Source organism: Aotus nancymaae, unplaced genomic scaffold (assembly GCF_030222135.1).
Source record: "Aotus nancymaae isolate 86718 unplaced genomic scaffold, 86718_ANA_hifiasm-v0.15.2.pri h1tg000004l, whole genome shotgun sequence".
NCBI classification, from domain to species: Eukaryota; Metazoa; Chordata; class Mammalia; order Primates; family Aotidae; genus Aotus; species Aotus nancymaae.
In genome coordinates this window covers 14,780,535-14,798,197 of record NW_026988415.1, presented here as the reverse complement: position 1 = coordinate 14,798,197, position 17,663 = coordinate 14,780,535, and the positions used below count along the sequence as shown (strand labels likewise).

The following is a 17,663-nucleotide window of genomic DNA, read 5'->3' as shown; positions in this document are numbered from 1 at the left end:
TTTTCCCTCTTTTGCTTGGGACTTCTCTCTCCTGCCACCATGTGAAGAAAGACATGTTTGCTACCCCTTCCATCATGAGTATAAGTTTCCTGAGGCCTCCCCAGCCATGTGGAAATGTGAGTCAATTAAGCCTCTTTCCTTTATAAATTATCCAGTCTCGGGTATTTCTTCAGAGCAGCATGAGAACAGACTAATACATCTGCCTTCTATGATTGAGTTTTTCCTCCAGCAGAGCCCACCAGTTTATATCATGTGAAGCTAAGAATCTAGGGGAGGGAGGGTTATACATGTTGTGTCTCAATCTTTTCAGACTTTCTAAGTTTTTCTATCTTTTGAGCATTTGCATTTTTCATGCTTGAATCAGAAAAGCCTCCATTTTGGCTGACTCTAGCCCTTCACTCTGGGGAGTAGAATGGGCAGGTAGCCATTAGTACACAGGAAGGGAGGGATTTGTGGTATCTTAAAGCATTGGATTTTATTTATTTCCAGTTTGCTCAACATTTGTTCCACAGATCTGGACAGTTTAAAAAGGGGTGGGGATAGAGAAAGAAGGATGAAAATTAACTAGGCCTCGAGAAAAGGATAAACATATTTGCCTTTCAATATCAAACTAAGGCTCAGAGAATTATTATTATTATTATTATTCTTTTTGAGATAGGGTTTCATTCTGTCACCCATGCTGGAGTGCAGTGGTATGATCACAGCTCACTGCAGCCTTGAACTCCTGGGCTCAAGCAATCCTCCTCCTGAGGCTATGATCAGCCTCAGCCTCCTGAGTAGCTAGGACTTCAGGCATATACCACCACGTCTGCTCATTTTTCACATTTTTTCTTTGTTGAAATGGGGTCTTCCTATGATGCCTAGGCTGCGCTGGAACGTCTGGCCTCAAGCAACCCTCCCACCTTAGCCTCTTGAGTAGCTGGGATTACAAGTGATTGTCACCAGACCTGACTAATTTTTAAATCTTTTGTATAGACGAGGTTTTGCCATGTTGCCCAGGCTGGTCTTGAATGCCTAGGCTTAAGTGAGCCACCCACCTTGGCCTCCCAATGTGCTAGGATTACAGGCATGAGCCACTGTACCTGGCCCCTCAGAACATTTAAATCTGAAATGACTTCTGGGCTTTAGTTTTTCTAAAAACTGACTACTGCCGTAACCATCCATATGGCATCTGAAGAGTTGACACTGAGCCCAAGAGTTTGAGGCTCCAGTGAGCTATGATCACCCCACTGCACTCTAGCCTGGGCAACATAGTGAGACCTTATCTGAATTTTTTTTTTAAGGATGAAGAGTTGACACTGGTTGGAGAAATGGTATCTCATTACTAGGATCTTATGAATGTCAGCCCTCTAGCCTAAGTACTATTTACATCTTTCAAATTAAAAAAAATTGGATTTTAAAGTAAGACAAGCTCATTACAAAAATAAGAAAATGAAAACGACTCATAATCCCACAACACAGGGATAATTTTTGTTTTGTAGTTTGTTGTTTAGGGACATGGTCACCCAGGCTGGAGCGAGGTGGTGAGATCACAGCTCACTGCAGCCTCAAACTTCTGGATCCAAGGGATCCTCACATCTCAGCCTGCCGAGTAGCTAGGACAACAGGCATGTGTCACTATGGCTGGCTAATCATTGTTAATATTTCTTTTTCTTTCTGTTGAGATGGAGTCTCACTCTGTCACCAGGCTGGAGTGCAGTGGTGTGAGCTCAGCTCACTGCAATCTCTGCCTCCTGGGTTCAAGCTATTCTCCTGCCTCAGCCTCCTGAGTAGCTGGGATTACAGGCGTGCGCCACCATACCCAGCTAATTTTTTTTTTTGTATTTTTAGTAGAGACAGGGTTTCACCATGTTGGCCTCGATATCCTGACCTCATGATCCACCTGCCTCAGCCTCCCAAAGTGCTGGGATTAGAGTCATGAGCCACTGTGCCCAGCCCATTGTTAATTTCTATTATTTCTTTCTAGTCTTTTTTTTCTGCATGCACACACACAAACACACTTGGGGATTTCACTGTATGTCTGTCTGTGTATCCTCCTTTTCCCCACTTAATTTAGACTCTGAGCATTTACTCATGTCATTAAATATCCTTGTAAGCATGATTTTAAATAACTACATTGCACTTCGTAGTGTAAATGTTACTGCATGGGATTTCATAATACGGACAACTGAAGTTGTTTCCACTTTCTCTATTTTAAATGAGGGCACAATGAATTTCTGTGCATTTGTGTTTTGTGCATCTCATTTTCTTTTAGGATGAATCCTTAGATAGAAAATTACTGGGTGAAAGGATAAGAACATTGTTAAGGCTTTGGAGCATTTTGCCAAGTTGCCCTGTGGGAGAGTTGTACCAATTTGCATTCCTATTAGTGTTTGAGAATGCCTGACTCACTGCATTAACACAGAATATTTTATCATCATGTATACATGATACTCTTTTGGATCATTTCAATTCAAATGGCATTTAGTGAGAACCTACTGTGTGTAGGGTACTGTGCTAGGCATCTCTCCTGTTATACAGCATAAGTGCATGTACAAAGATGGTTAAAAATACAAATGAAATATAGCAACACATAAATTTCTATGGCCAGGGCTGACATTATTCAGCCTTTAAATGGCTATTCATTGAGTAAAGACACTGTGCTAGCTAATTTAAAAATTAATTTAGATTTTGTAAGCACTTAAAAATCCAGAACGCATAATATAAATCTTGCAAACAATAGAGGTTTCATTGTGATCACTTACACTCTATTTCCTGGTATAAATTAGAGTAGGAACGGAAAGGAACATTACAAATCCACATCTTTTAAAAAATCAACAATCACAACTCATTTAAGTGAAAAGACAATTTCTGCTTTTGTCAGTTCCCTTTAGAAAGTTAACCTGTTGGTTATCAGAGAAGGGGGACACAAAACACGCGGAAAACTAACCTCCTTCTGGCAGCTGGGGATAATTTGTCAGTTTCCTTTGAAATGTGGCTTTGTGCTCACTAGTGAAGGCAGCTGGAACAGAAAAAGCATGACAGACAAAAGCTGAAATCCACATGAAGAAAGGTCTTTTTCCAAAAAACTACTGCCTGAGTTAGCAACGGTCAGAACAGAAAGTACATGTATATCTTCCCAGCAACAAACATGTCTGGTACTAGAGAAGACCCGCTATGTGACAGGAGACATTTAGAATGGCTGTAGCCTTGAATAGGGCTGCTGGACAGCATTTGAACAAATCTTCCCACCCCCAAGAAAAATCACACCCTCGAATTAAATCCATCTAAAACTGTGACTAAAGAAATGAAATTATTATGTTTTTCAGTCAGTCTAAAGCATTTACTATTCTGAAAAGGAAGACCTACTTACTATATAATGGATGATGGAACAAGAAGTAGACGTTTCAGTATATGATTTCCAGTTAAAAAGTAACCAATAGAATAACTAAAAATAATGCTATCAAACCAGAAATAACTGAAATGATCTGTAACTAGTGAATGCATAAGCTGTGGTACATCCATGCAATGGAATACTATTCAGCAATACAAAAGAATGAACAACATGAATCTCAAGATAGTTACACTGAGTGAAAGAAGTCAGTCTCAAAGGGTTACACAGTGTATGATTCAATTTCTGGGACATCCTGGAAAAGACAAAATCGTAGCAAGAAAACAGATCAATGTAGGGGTTAAAGGGAGGAGCTGATTACAAAGGGCAGCATGAGGGGATTTTGGGGGCACTGGAACTGTTCTGTATCATCACTGTGGTGGCAGTTACATGACTTTATGTATCTGCCTAGACTCATAGAACTGTACACCAAAAAAGCAAATTTTAAAATAGCACACTATTTTAAAAAGTGAATTTTAAAAAGTCTCATAAAAATAATACTATCAAACATGGGGAGGTGGAAGAAAGAGAGGCAGTTGGGAGTAATGTTAAGTGAGCTAAATCTTCCATTTTTATAACAGGGAATCAATAGACAATGTCCAAAATGGATACATCAAGAATAGGAATAGAGTAATATTTAGAGATACAGACATAACTATCAGATGAATTGCCAGCAGAATCTGTTCAAAATGGTTGCCTCTGAGGAGAGGGACTGGGGATGGGGAGGAGTGGGGCAGAGAACTGTTGTTTTTTATTTCCAGCTCTCTGTATTATTTGATATTTTTAAACCATGGTCATGTATTACTTTGATTTAAAAATGAATGTAGTGGAAAATGCACTGGACTGGGAATCTAGAAACCTGTTCTGTAACCCTAATTCTGCACTAATTGAGCAAATCCCTTCCCCTCTCTGGACCTTGGTTTCTGCATCTGTATGATAAAGCGGCTGGACTCTGTGATGTTTAAGGTCTCCTTCATACCTAAAGAAAATTATAAAATTTGATTACTTGCATATAATCACAACAATTCTTTGTTGAATGCCAAGCTATGCAACATGCATTTTTATTTTTAAAGCCGGAAGAGACTAACTCATCAAATTCAACAGTCTCTTTTTAACTGCTGAAGAAACCAAGATACAGATTCATTAAAAGATTCACTTGGAATGACAGTTAATTGGCAACAGAGCTAGGACTGGAGCTCAGGGCTCTTCATGGCTGTTTCTGTTGCACCACATAGCTTCTCCTAGGCCTAATGGAATCAGTCCTGGGCACCAGGGTTGACAAAAATTCCCTTGGACGACACCAGGAGTGTAATTCACATACTGAATTGGTTTCATTAGCCTGGGAGATGAGTCAGAATTTTGGAAGTGGTCCCTGACATAAGCATGTATGACACAATACCATAGGCATCCCAAAGTTGGTCAAGTCTATGTTAAAATTCCAATTTTAGGACTCTATTCCCTAATAACTGTCCAATAAGCTGCCCTTGGCAGCTACTGCTAGCCTACTGACTTCCCCTGTTGTGTGACGGGAATCCCTCTACTCAGAAATATCACCGTTCTCATTCTGATGTAAAACAATGGGCTCATCCATTTTTTTCTCATCAGCCTTTCATCTCTAGAGCCTCTCAGCTTGTAGCATGATTCACTGAAATACATCAAATATGACAGAAGATATGTGCATTTGGAAACTTGCATCAGCCATCATCAAATTAAAAAGGTATTTTGATCTGATTTAGCAATCATCCTTGGAAGAGAATTGAAACAGACCCCTGACTTTGACCACACCGTCTTCCTAGGGAAGACCTTCCATGTTGATCAAGCAAGCAAGCTAAAAGTCTGTGTTTTGCCAACCCTCCCCCTTTGCTGGGGCCTGCAGGCTCACTTGCCCCTCATCGCACAAGGTCTGGGGTTTACAGAATAAGGACACCATTATGCAGGGTTATCATTCTTCCTTAGTGGAAACAACACTGCCCTTTGTAAGCTCCCAGCTAACTTCAAAGGGTGTGGCTATCTTTCTGTGCTCCAAGGGGAGGCTCGTTGGGAATCATTGCTTACAGTGCCTTTCCAGTTCTAGAATCTTCTTGAGCTGACAGTGAGTTAGAGCAGGCATTTTCAGGTAGCACCCCCAGCCCTGCACCCCCCCCCCCGCCCCATTGGTGCTTTGTCTACTTTAGAGGCCAGACTGGATTTTTTAAAACCTACTTGGAAAGCACTTGTTTGCCAACTTTTATGCTCCCCTCCTATCAGTGCTCCCACTCCAGCCTGGCTTTCTGCCCAGTTCTGAATCTTGCCTTACCTACTGCCTGGCGTTTACTTCACAACAGCTGGCCCAGAGATCTCAAGTACTTAGCCTCAGCTGCCAGCTTTGGGAAGGAGAGGCCCCTGTAGTTGAGCCTGTGACAAAGACAGCATTTGTTTCCACACTGGTATTCTCAATGTCAACATCAGTGACAGGCTCCAAAGAGGATCATACCCGTCATTGCCCACTTGATGAGAACTCCACAAGCCCAGGGATGTCCATTCATCCAGCTTCAGCTCTCCCCACAATGCTGTGAGATGACTAGAGACCACTAATAAGATTCCCGTTTTTATCTGCCCATGGGGAAAGAAGACAAATGCATGCCTGGAGACTAGGGGACTTGTCCAAGAGAATTATGAGCATTTTATTCACAACAAGAATCAGGATAGCTGGGTCTGACAAATGTTGGTTTCTGTGATTACGAATTCATTTAGCTGAAAAGTGCTATAAGCTGGCTTGCTCATCACTGAGTGACCTGAAGTGATGGATGATGGAGAGGAGGTTGCTGTGAGGGTAGAGGTGGCTCAGTACCCTGCAGGAGCAATGCAAAGAGACTGTACCCAAGACCATCTCCCCAAACCGCAAAAGAAATATACAAAAATATATATCTCCATATAATTATGTTTTGGTTGTTGATTTTTTCTTTACAACAATAAAAGTAGTGCTATTGTCTTGTTCCTCAGTAAGTTAAACAAGGAATTACCATATGACCCAGCAAGTCTATTCCTAGGTACATATCCAATAGAATTGGAAATAGGTGTTGAAACAAAAACTTGTACCCCAAATGTTTAGCAATGCTACTCATAATAGCCAAGAGGTTGAAACAATCCAAATGTCCATCAGCTGATGAATGGATAAGCAAAATGTAGTATATCAGTACAATGGAATATTATTCAGCCATGAAAAGGAATGAAATGCTGATACATGCTACAATTTGGATGAACCTTGAGAACATATGCTAAGTGAAAGAAGCCAGACACAAAAGGACTGCTATATGATCCCAGTTATATGAAATATCCAGAATGTGCACATCCACAGATACAGCAAATAGATCAGTGGTTATGTAGGATTAGGGGAAGAACATGGAGTGAGTACTTCAAGAGGGATAGGATTCCCTTTTGGGAGGATGAAAATGTTCTGGAAATTGATAGTGGTGGTGGTTGCACAACACTGTGAATGTGCTTTGTTCCATTTATTCTATCATTTGGTATCATAGTTTTTCCTTTTTTTCTTTTCTTTCTTTCTTTTCTTTTTTGAGACGGAGTCTTGCTCTGTCGCTAGGCTGGAGTGGAGTGGCACAATCTAGGCTCACTGCAACCTCTGCCTCCTGGGTTCAAGCAATTCTCCTGCCTCAGCGTCCTGAGTAGCTGGGACTATAGGTGTGCGCCACCACACCTGGTGAATTTTTTGTATTTTAGTAGAGATGGGGTTTCATCATGTTGGCCAGGATGGTCTTGATCTCCTGACCTCGTGATCCACCCACCTCAATCTCCTAAAGTGCTGGGATTACAGGCATGAGACATTGCACCCGGCCTCATGAGCCCCTTGTCAACATGGAGGGTCACTCTGGCCACCCTTGCCATGGCCTGTGCTCAGTGCTCAGTCCAGATACGCGCTGCTTACTCTTTACCCATATGAATAAGACAAGGCCATTTTGCATTGTATGGCGTAACAATCCATGCAGATCCCACAGCTCCAAAGCTGGTTGGGGGTGACAGGCTGGGATGCCAGCAAGTAGGATAGCGGCAGGCTGGGCTTTCTGAACTGATATGACTACAACAACCAGTAATCCTGTCTCATGTAAACAAATTTATTTGAAATAATCCATGTTAAGATGCCTTACCCATCTTAAGCACTCAATAAATGTTAATTATTATACTTTTTTGAGGCAGGGTCTCACTCTGTCGCCCAGGCTAGAGGGCAGTGGTGTGATCAAGGCTTGTGCAAACCTCCACCTCCAAGGCTCAAGTGATCCTCCTACCTCAGCCTTCTGAGTAGCTGGGATTACAGGTGTATACCACCACGCCTGGCTATTTTTTGTCTTTTTTTGTAGAGACGGTGTTTTGCCATGTTGCCCAGGCTGGTCTCAAACTCCTGGGCTCAAGTGATCTGCCAAATTTGACCTCCCAAAGTGCTGGGATTACAGTGTCAGGTACCACTCCCAGCCTATGCTTTTATGATAAAGGTATTTTATACATCCATTAAAATTATGTTTTTGAATATATATAGGCATATAGGAAAGTCATTGTTAAGTGAATGGACGTTACAAAGAATGCATACAGTATCATCTCATTTTTACAAAAAAATGTAATTTATGTATGAGAGATATTGCATAGTAATTTACAACTCAGGATCTGAAGGTAGGCCTGTTTTTAAATCTGTGCACTATCACTTATTAGCTGTGCGACCTAGAGTAAGTTACTAAGCCTCTCTGAGCACCTTACTATATATATACATATATATGCATATATATTTGTAATGATACGTTTGGATATCTTGAAACCCAAGAGGTGTAAGTGAATTGTAATTTCACAAAAGAATGAATAAGAGAGTTCAATACGGTAGTTGGATGCACAGTGGACAGTGCAAAAATGAAAACTTTTCAGTGGGCCAGAAATAACCAGTCAAAAACTACCATGATAAAAAGACACGAGACACAAGGCAGGTGTAGGTTTAGTGCAAAGAGCTGGCTGTCTGCTCTGCCAAACTCTAGGTCACACTTGGACCCCTGGGCTTAGAAGCAGCTCCATGGGTGCTACGGTTTCTCAGGCCTGTCAGCCTCTGGCCCTTGGCCTTCGCACACTCAAGGGTCTGAAGTCAAACTGCATTCCATCACCTCATCGTACTTGTTCTCTCTTCAGCCAAGATGTAATTGCTCCAATAGCAAACTAGTTTGCAGAAGTGCTACTCTGCCTCTCTGGTAGACAACTTTATATATCTTCCTCATCGCAAAGCCATTTTTGCTTCTTGAACTACATTTGATTTTCATTAGAAAGTATTTTCTTTAAATGTGCAGGGAGAAGAAATTTAAGTAGTCCTCTCCAGGAAGTTTTTTTTTGCACAGTCATTAAGACTATGGGTTCAAACCTCAGCTTTCCACCTATTAGCCACCTTGCCTTAAGTTCCTAAGTCTCCCTTTCCATCAGTTTCCCCCTCCATAAATGGAGGACAACAATATTATCTCACTTAAGGGTGCTGTAAGAGAAAATGAGATTATGTATGTAAAGGGTTTAGCACAGTGCTGGACACGTAGAAAGCTCTCAATATATAGGAGATGCTATCATTAAAACAGGAAGAGTTTGTCCTAAATGAATATCAAAGGTTTCATCTCTTATAAGCTAAAAACTACTCTCAGCAATTAAATGGGATTTCTCCACCCCTAGTTTCTATCCAACAAAATTTCAAAAGTGTCAGGGTCTTAATTTTAGTCTCGGGCTCCCAAACACAATTGTGCAGATACTTGTATGTAAGAAAGTATATCTATATGGAAATATACATAAGGAAATACACAATCTCCATACAGTCCTCTCTAAGCCCTGGAGCCACAGGACACTTCATCCAGCAAGGCAAATGAAACACAACAATGTCATTTTTATATTCCTCTAAATATATATATAACAATATATTTATTTTTATATTTAAAAGTTCATAAGAACAAAATCCTCCTTTTCCAACCAGATGAATGTATTGGTACCTTTGCTTTGCCCTGCCCCTGAGCTGGAGTAGCTGAACATGTACTGAATCCAGCCTCCAAGAGCAATCTTGGTCAAGTGCATGAACCCCTCCCTGCGGGGGTTCATCCCATTTGTACTTGAGGTTATATGGGGATTGGGTCAGGCATGGGTTTCTCGGGCACACATAGCAGGTAGAAGTGATGCCTCAGAGCCTCAGAGGGGTCTCTACATGAAACCACCTCACTCATATTTCTGAAAGAAATGCTCATATCTGAGATGGGTTGGGTGGCTAACACCGGTAACCCCAGCAACTCGGGAGGCTGAGGTGGGAGGATCCCTTGAGCTTGGGAGTTCCAGATCAGCCTGAACAACATAGTGAGACCCTCATCTCCAAAATAAAAGGAAAAAGCTCAAATCTGAGAAAGAAATGCTCATGACAATCCAGGGAACTGAATCCCGAGAGACCTTTGCAAGATCTCCCTTTTGTACCTTTTATGTTATAATGTCAACAGAATTGCATCTATGTGGGACCAGGTTCATGACTCACCTGTGAAAACTGAGAGACCATTTTTCCACCCCAAAAGCCTCACAAGACCTGTTACATCAAGTAGAACTCTGGGCAGAGGTGGAGGAAGGGGACTGTGGAGGTACTTGTCATCCCACGCCTCAAAGCATCCCTAGCGCAGTAACTTGGACATAAGTTAGGGCAGTTTCTATGTCAAAGGACCCTCTGTGACTTCTTTGGTGAAGAATCATGGTGCAACATGAAAAGTCACCTCTCAGGCTCTCTCCTTTGCAAGCTGTCTTGCCTGGTTTTCTTCAAGCAGGACACATGCTCCTGGATGAAAGAGGTGTTTCTCATGTTGTAGAAATATAAAGACCAAAAACGGACTTGCTTCTTACAGAGAGAAAAGTCTTTGTGTTACTCCAGCCAAAGGCTCTAGAGACCAGCGAGCGCTTTCATCCTTCCTCTTTCTTTATTTCCATGGCTTCATCCTAGCCCAGACTGGCTTCCAGGTGGACTCTCCGACTCTACTCCCTTTTCTTGCCGCTCTGTTGCCAACCTCACTGCTCACTGCCTACCAAATCAAGTCCAGTCCCCTTCCCTTGTTTGAGCAATCAATGCCTTCCATAACCTCTTTAACCAAAATTCCCACCGTTTCCCAAAGTGAACTCCCTGGCCGACCACTGTGTGAGCCTCTCCATTCCCCAAGCCTACTCATCCCAGCCTCTATGCTCCTGCTTAACTGCCTACCAGACTGTTTCCCTCCGCCTCCCTGGCAGCCCAGGGCCCACCTCCTCCAGGAAGCCTTCCCTGGATCCTGCAACCGACCTACATCTTCCCCTCACTACAGTCTCACAGCTCTTAGCTGTACCAGATCATCCACTGTCTAGTATACTTTCTTACGATTTTTACTTTCATGTATTCTTTGAAAATGTTTTTATTGCATATATGTTTGAGATGTATAACGTGATGTGTGTGTATATATATATATGTACAGTAAAATACAATCAAGCAAATTCATATGTCCATCACTTCACAGCGGTACACTTTTTTGTGTGGTAAGAGCACCTAAACTCTACTTTAGAAAATTACATACAATGTTATTAACTATAGTCCTCATGCTGTACATCATCAGCTCTCTAGAGTTATTCGTCCTACATAAATCAAATTTGTACCCTTCCGGTTACATCTCCTCACTTTCTGTATCTGACTTTAAAAAAATTCTACATTCTACATATAAGTGAGATTATTCAGTATTTTCTTTCTGTGTCTGGTTTATTTCACTTAGCCTAATGTCTTCCAGGTTTGGCCACGTTGTCACAAATGGTAGAATCACCCTTTCTTTTAGGTTGAATAATATTCCATATATGCAATATATATATATACACACACACTATATATATATATACACACAAAACACACACACACACCCCACAATTTCTTTTTTTATATAGAGACAGAGTCTCACTCTGTTGCCCAGGCCGGAGTGCAGTGGTACAATCATAGCTCACTGTAGCCTCAAACTCTTGGGCTCAGGTATCCTCCCACCTCCACCTCCTGAGTAGCTGGCACTACAGACGTGCACTATCACGCCCAGCTAATTTTTTTACTTTTGTAAAGATTGGATCTCACTATATTGCTCAGTTTGGTCTCGAACTCCCGGCTTCATACTATCCTCCTGCCTCAGCCTCCCAAAGCATTGGGATTACAGGCATGAGCCACTGTGCCTGGACACAATTTCTTTATCCATGCATTCATTCCTGGACACAAATTGTTTCTGAATCTTGGCTATTGTGAATAATGCTGCAATGAACATGGGAGGACAGATATCTCTACGAGGTGTTGATTTCATTTCCTTTGGGTATATATCCAGAAGGAAAATTGATGGGCCATATGGTAATTCCATTTTTAATTTTTTCAGGAACTTCTATTCTGTTTTCCATAATGGCTTTACTAATTTACATTCCCACCAGCAGTGTATGGGGGGGGTCCCTTTTTCTCCACGTCTTTGCCAACACTTGTTATCTTTTGACTTGTTGACAATAGCCAACCTAACAGATGTAGGTGATATCTCATTGTGATTTTGATTTGCAGCTCCCTAATGATTAGTGATGTTGTGCACCTTTTCATATACTTGTTGGCCATTCATATGTTTTCTTTAGAGAAATGTCTCTTCAGATCCTTTGCCCATTTTTAAATCAGGTTATCTATTGATTTATTTTGCCATTGAGTTGTGTGAGTTCCTTATATATTGTGGCTATTAGCCCCTTATTAGATACATTATTTGCAAATATTTTCTCCCAATCTGTAGGCTGCCTTTTCATTTTGTTGATTATTTTTCTTGCTGTATGGAAGCTTTTTAGTTTGATGTAGTCCCGCTTCTTTGTTTTGCTTTTGTAACCTGAGCTTTTGGTGTGATACCTGAAATATCATTGCCAAAGCTAGTGTTAAGGTGCTTTTCTGCTATGTTTTCTTCTAGTTTTATGGTTTCAGATCTTACATGTAAGCCTTTAATCAATTTTGAGTTGATTTTTGTGTATGGTATAAAAGTCTAATCTCATTCTTTTGCACATGGATAACCAGTTTTCCCAGCAGCATTTGTTGAAGACACTGCCCTTTCCCCATGGTGTCTTCTTGGCACCCTTGTTAAAAATTGGTTGACAGTGTATACTTGGATTTATTTATGGGCTCTCTATTCTATTCTATTGGTCTATGTGTCTTTTTATACGCCAGAGCTGTACTGTTTGGATTATTATAGATATTTAACATAACTCATTATTTTTTCTTTTAGAGACAGGGTCTTGCTTGTCACCCAGGTTGGAAACCAGTGGCACAATCATAGCTCACTGTAACCTTGAACTTCTGGGCTCAAGCAATCCTCCCACCTCAGCTTCCCAAATAGCCAGGACTGCAGGACTACCACTATGCCCAGCTAAACAAAATTATTTTGTAGAGACAGGATCTCGCTATGTTTCTGAGGCTGGTTTCAAACTCCTGGACTCAAGCTATCCTCCCACCTTGACTTCCCAAAGTGCCGGGGCTACAGGCATGAGCCACTGGACCACCTGCCTGTAACATAATTTGAAATCAGGAAGGGGGATGCCCCCAACTTTCTCTTTTTTTCCCTCTCAAGATTGCTTCAGCTATATGGAGCCTTTCGTGGTTCCACACAAATATTAGAATTGCTTTTTCTATTTCTGTGAAAAATGCTGCTGGAATTTTGGTGGGGATTACATCAAATCTGAATATCACTTTTCTTTTTTTGAGACAATCTCGCTCTGTCTTCCAGGCTGGAGTGCAGTGGTGCTATCTTGGCCACTGCAGCCTCTGCCTCCTGGGTTCAAGCTATTCTCCTGCCTCAGCTTCCCGAGTAGCTGGGATTATAGGTGCCCACCACCATGCCTGGCTAATTTTTGTATTTTTTTTTTTTTTTTTTTTTTTGTAGAGACAGAGTTTCACCATGTTAGCCAGGCTGGTCTCGAACTCCTGACCTCCAGTGATCCACCCACCTCAGCCTCTCAAAGTGTTGGGATTACAGGCATGAGCCACCACGCCCAGCCTGAATATCACTTTAGGTAGTAGTAGGGACGTTTTAACAGTATTAATTCTTCCAATCCATAAACATGGGATATCTTTCCATTTATTTCATCAATGTTTTTAGTTTTCAGTGTAACAGATCTTTTTTCTCCTTGGTTAAATTTATTCCTAAATATTTTGTTCCTTTTGGTGCTACTGTAAATGGGATTGTTTTCTTGATTCTTTTTTGGTATAGTTTGTAGGTAGTGTATAGAAACACCACTGATTTTTGTATGTTGGTTTTGCATCATCAATTTTACTAAATTCATTTATTAGGTCTAACAGGTCTTTTAGTGGAATCTATTTTCTACAAGGGGATAATTTGACTTCTTCCTTTATTTTCTTCTTCTTCTTCTTCTTCTTCTTCTTCTTTTTTTTTTTTTTTTGAGACTGGGTCTGGCTCTGTTGCCCAGGCTGGAGTGCACTTGCATGATCTCAGCTCACTGCAAACTCTGCCTCCTGGATTCAAGTGATTCTTATGCCTCAGCCTCCCAAGCAGCTGGGACTGCAGGTGCGAGCCACCATGCCTAGCTAATTTTTGCATTTTCAGTACAGACAGGGTTTTAGCATGTTGGCCAGGCTGATCTCAAACTCTTGACCTAAAGTGATCTGCCTGCCTCGGCCTCCCAAAGTGCTGGGATTACAGGCATGAGCCATCATGCTCAGCCTACTTCTTCCTTTCTTATTTAGATGCCTTTAAAACAAGTGTGTGGTTGCTCAGGTGAGTACTTCCAATACTATGTTGAATACAAGTGGCTAGAGTGGGATTCTTGCCTAGTACTTAATCTTAGAAGAGGAAAAGCTTTCAGTTTTTCCCCACTAGTCAGTTAGCTTAGTGCCCACCTCAGCCTCTCAAAGTGCTGGGATTACAGGCTTCAGCCACCGTGCCCAGCCTCATCATCTCACTTATAATCCTCAGAACAACCATGATGTTAGCTTCGGGCTTTTTCACAAATGATCTTTACTGTGTGAGGTAAGCTCCTTTTATACTTAATTTGTTGAGAGTTTTTATCAAGAAAGAATGTTGAACCTTGTCAAATACTTTTTTGCATCTATTAAGATGATCAGGTGGTTTTTAGCCTCATTTTGTTAATGTAGTATATCACATTGATGTGTGTATGTTAAACTAACCTTGCATCCCAGGGGTAAATCCCACTTCGTCATGATCTATAATCTTTCTGATGCATTGTCACGAAATTCTTGCCACTCCAATCCGACTGTATAAGTCTTTCAATGTGCCCAGCTCTGTGCTATGTTCAGTTATACTCAATAAACTCAATATTCAAAAACTAATACTCAATAAACATTTCTTGCTAACACACTAATTTCACTTATTTACAAACCACTGCATTTTCACAAAGTCCCCAAAACTTCTGGACTTGCTTGTATAATTGCCGCAACAAGTGGCTTCTCCAGCACTTGCTCTGCTTACCTCATATGGCTGTTTTGAGGATCACATGAGAACAGGTATGGGAAGGCCCTTTGAACACTATTATTGCTGCTGGGTCAAAGCACCAACTGGAGCTATTGAGCTGATTTGACTGCACCAATTGTTCCTCCCTTCTTCCTACATAGAACTTCAGGGTTTAATAGTCAAACATGGTTTCAGGGCTCCTCAACAGTTTCTAGCAGAGGACAAATGTTGAATAGGCCAAACTCTATGTTTTGAATAAAGTGACAAAGGTCCAACTGGTTTTGTTCCCATGCCCATGGATGGACCACTGAGTATGGCCCAGGCAGCGAGGTAGCTTACAGACAGAGCTATCCATATCCTCAGGAAAGAGCTTTGGATTTTCTTAAGAACTTGGTTATCAGCACAGGTACCATTGGCATTGCTATTTATTAAGCACTTACTATGTTTCCAGCACATTATATACATCATGTCACTTTTTTTTTTTTTTTTTTTTTTTTTTTTGAGACGGAGTTTCGCTCGTTACCCAGGCTGGAGTGCAATGGCGCGATCTCGGCTCACCGCAACCTCCGCCTCCTGGGTTCAGGCAATTCTCCTGCCTCAGCCTCCTGAGTAGCTGGGATTACAGGCACGTGCCACCGTGCCCAGCTAATTTTTTGTATTAGTAGAGACGGGGTTTCACTATGTTGACCAGGATGGTCTCGATCTCTTGACCTCGTGATCCACCCGCCTCGGCCTCCCAAAGTGCTGGGATTACAGGCTTGAGCCACCGCGCCCGGCCATCATGTCACTTTTGATTGGAGACAGGGTCTCACTCTGCTGCCCAGGCTGGAGTGCAATGGTGTGATCATGGCTCACTGGAGCCTCAACCTCCCAGGCTCAAGCAAACCCCCCACCTTAGCTTCCCTAGCTGCTGGGACTACAGGTGTGCACCACCATGCCTGGCTAATTTTTTTTTTTTTTTTTTTTTTTTTTCAGTAGAGATGAGTTTTTGCCATGTTGCCCAGGCTGGTCTTGAATTCCTGGGCTCCAGTGACCTGCCCACCTCAGCCTCCCAAAGTGCTGGGATTACAGGCTTGAGCCCCCGTGCCCAGCCTCATCATCTCACTTATAATCCTCAGAACAACCCTGTTATTATCCCCATCTATCAGATTAAAAGCTGAGGCTCAGAGAGATTAAGTGACTTTCCCAAGATCACAAAGCGCTCTGATTCTAAAGCTGAAGTCATGGAACAAAGATGTCTGCCTCATAGACTGTACTCTGGGGTTGACAACTGAGGACAAGGACTTGGAAATGTTATCAAACAATACCTTATTTCAGTCTACGACAATTGCCACTCATCTCCTATTAGCATGGTTATTACCCTGCAAATCCGACAGAGAGGTCAAAGCTTGGCACTATGTCCCATGGGTACCTATCCTTCAGAGGCAGCAGAAGGAAGAGAACCAGACCATGCAATTGACAGAGACAAAGCCACCTTCTTAATAAATTGTGGTTGAAGCTGCATATTTTAAGACTCACAAACACAATTACAGTTCCACTATTTTTTTCAGCCAGTTTTTCTCCATCTTTTTGGGTGTTAACCCTTTTGAGAATTTGAGGAAAGCTGTAGATCCTCTCAGAAAAATGTATAAAAGCAAAAATACAATTGTGCACATAGTTTCAGAAAAATTCACCCAGCTTCCTGTAGCTAATCCAAGAGCAACAGACCCCATGTTTAAAACTCCTGTGTTAAGAAAACCTAATTCTGGCTGGGCATGGTGGCTTACACCTATAATCTCAGCACTTCAGGAGGTTGAGGTATGTGGATCATGAAGTCAGGAGTTCGAGACCAGCCTGGCCAACATGGTAAAACTCTGTATCTACTAAAAATACAAAAAGCAGCCGGGCCTGGTGGCATGTGCCTATAATGTCAGCTACTCAGGAGGCTGAGGCAGGAGAATCACTTGAACCCGGGAGGCAGGGGTTACGGTGAACTGAGATCTTGTCACTGCACTCTAGCCTGGGTGACAGAGCAAGACTCCATCTAAAAAAAAAAAACAAAGAAAAAAAAGAAAACCTAATTCTATGTTTTAGAAAATGATAAATTAGGGATCAATGATTCTTTTAAATAACAAGCTGATCTAGGGCACAAAAATAAAGATTTGCTTTACAAAAATTTTGTTTTCAATGTCTAATTTCCTGCATGAGGTACACTTATGATGAACATTTCTACATTTCCCTAGTGGCCCATGCATTAGAAATGATGATGGCACACAAGACCATCATCAGAACTGTTCAGAACACAGAGCTTAGAAACTACAGGTACAGTAGGCAGTAAGTTGTTTTTTTTTTCTCTTTTTTTTTTTTGTCACTGGAGGGTGGGCAGCAACTCATCAGATAGGAATAGCTTTACTGGATGGGGACTAGACTATATGACTTCATTAAACAGCTTATTCAGTATCGTTAGTCAAAGATTCTAAGACCTATGTAAACCTGGAGAAAAGTCAGATCACAAGTCTTCTCCTGCTAAGCAGTGGATGGGGACAAATTAAGTAGATACTGCCTGACTCACCTAAGTCTATAGTCAACCTTCTTATACTGGCCCATGCTATTCCAAATAGCAACTGTTAGTTCCTTGCCAACTAGAGGTCTCATTGTTCTTTTACAAAAATATTAGATAATCCAAACCCAAGTCATTCCAACACCATTTCCCCCTGGCGTCTTGTGTTTTGAGTTGACAAGGTCTTACCGTGATCTTCAATAGTGTTGCTAGTCCTAGCTTGATATTTCTTCTTATAAGACCACCTCCAGTGTTTAAGTCCTCATATAAAAGGTGTTCAGTTATA

The 17,663-nt window shown here is 41.5% G+C and overlaps 1 protein-coding gene across 3 annotated transcripts in view; it reads right to left on the bottom strand.

Annotated features, from left to right (window-relative positions):
- Positions 1-17,663, bottom strand: part of PLAC1 (placenta enriched 1) — a 193,413-nt gene that overhangs the window by 32,082 nt on the left and 143,668 nt on the right. For 2 of the 3 annotated variants that reach the window (XM_021676483.2, XM_012474304.3), the window contains one exon: positions 2,930-3,001. The exons of the other annotated variant lie outside the window; for it this stretch is intronic. The gene's annotated coding sequence lies outside the window, so the exon portion shown is untranslated. The remainder of the gene's footprint in view (positions 1-2,929; positions 3,002-17,663) is intronic. 3 annotated transcript variants of the gene reach the window in all.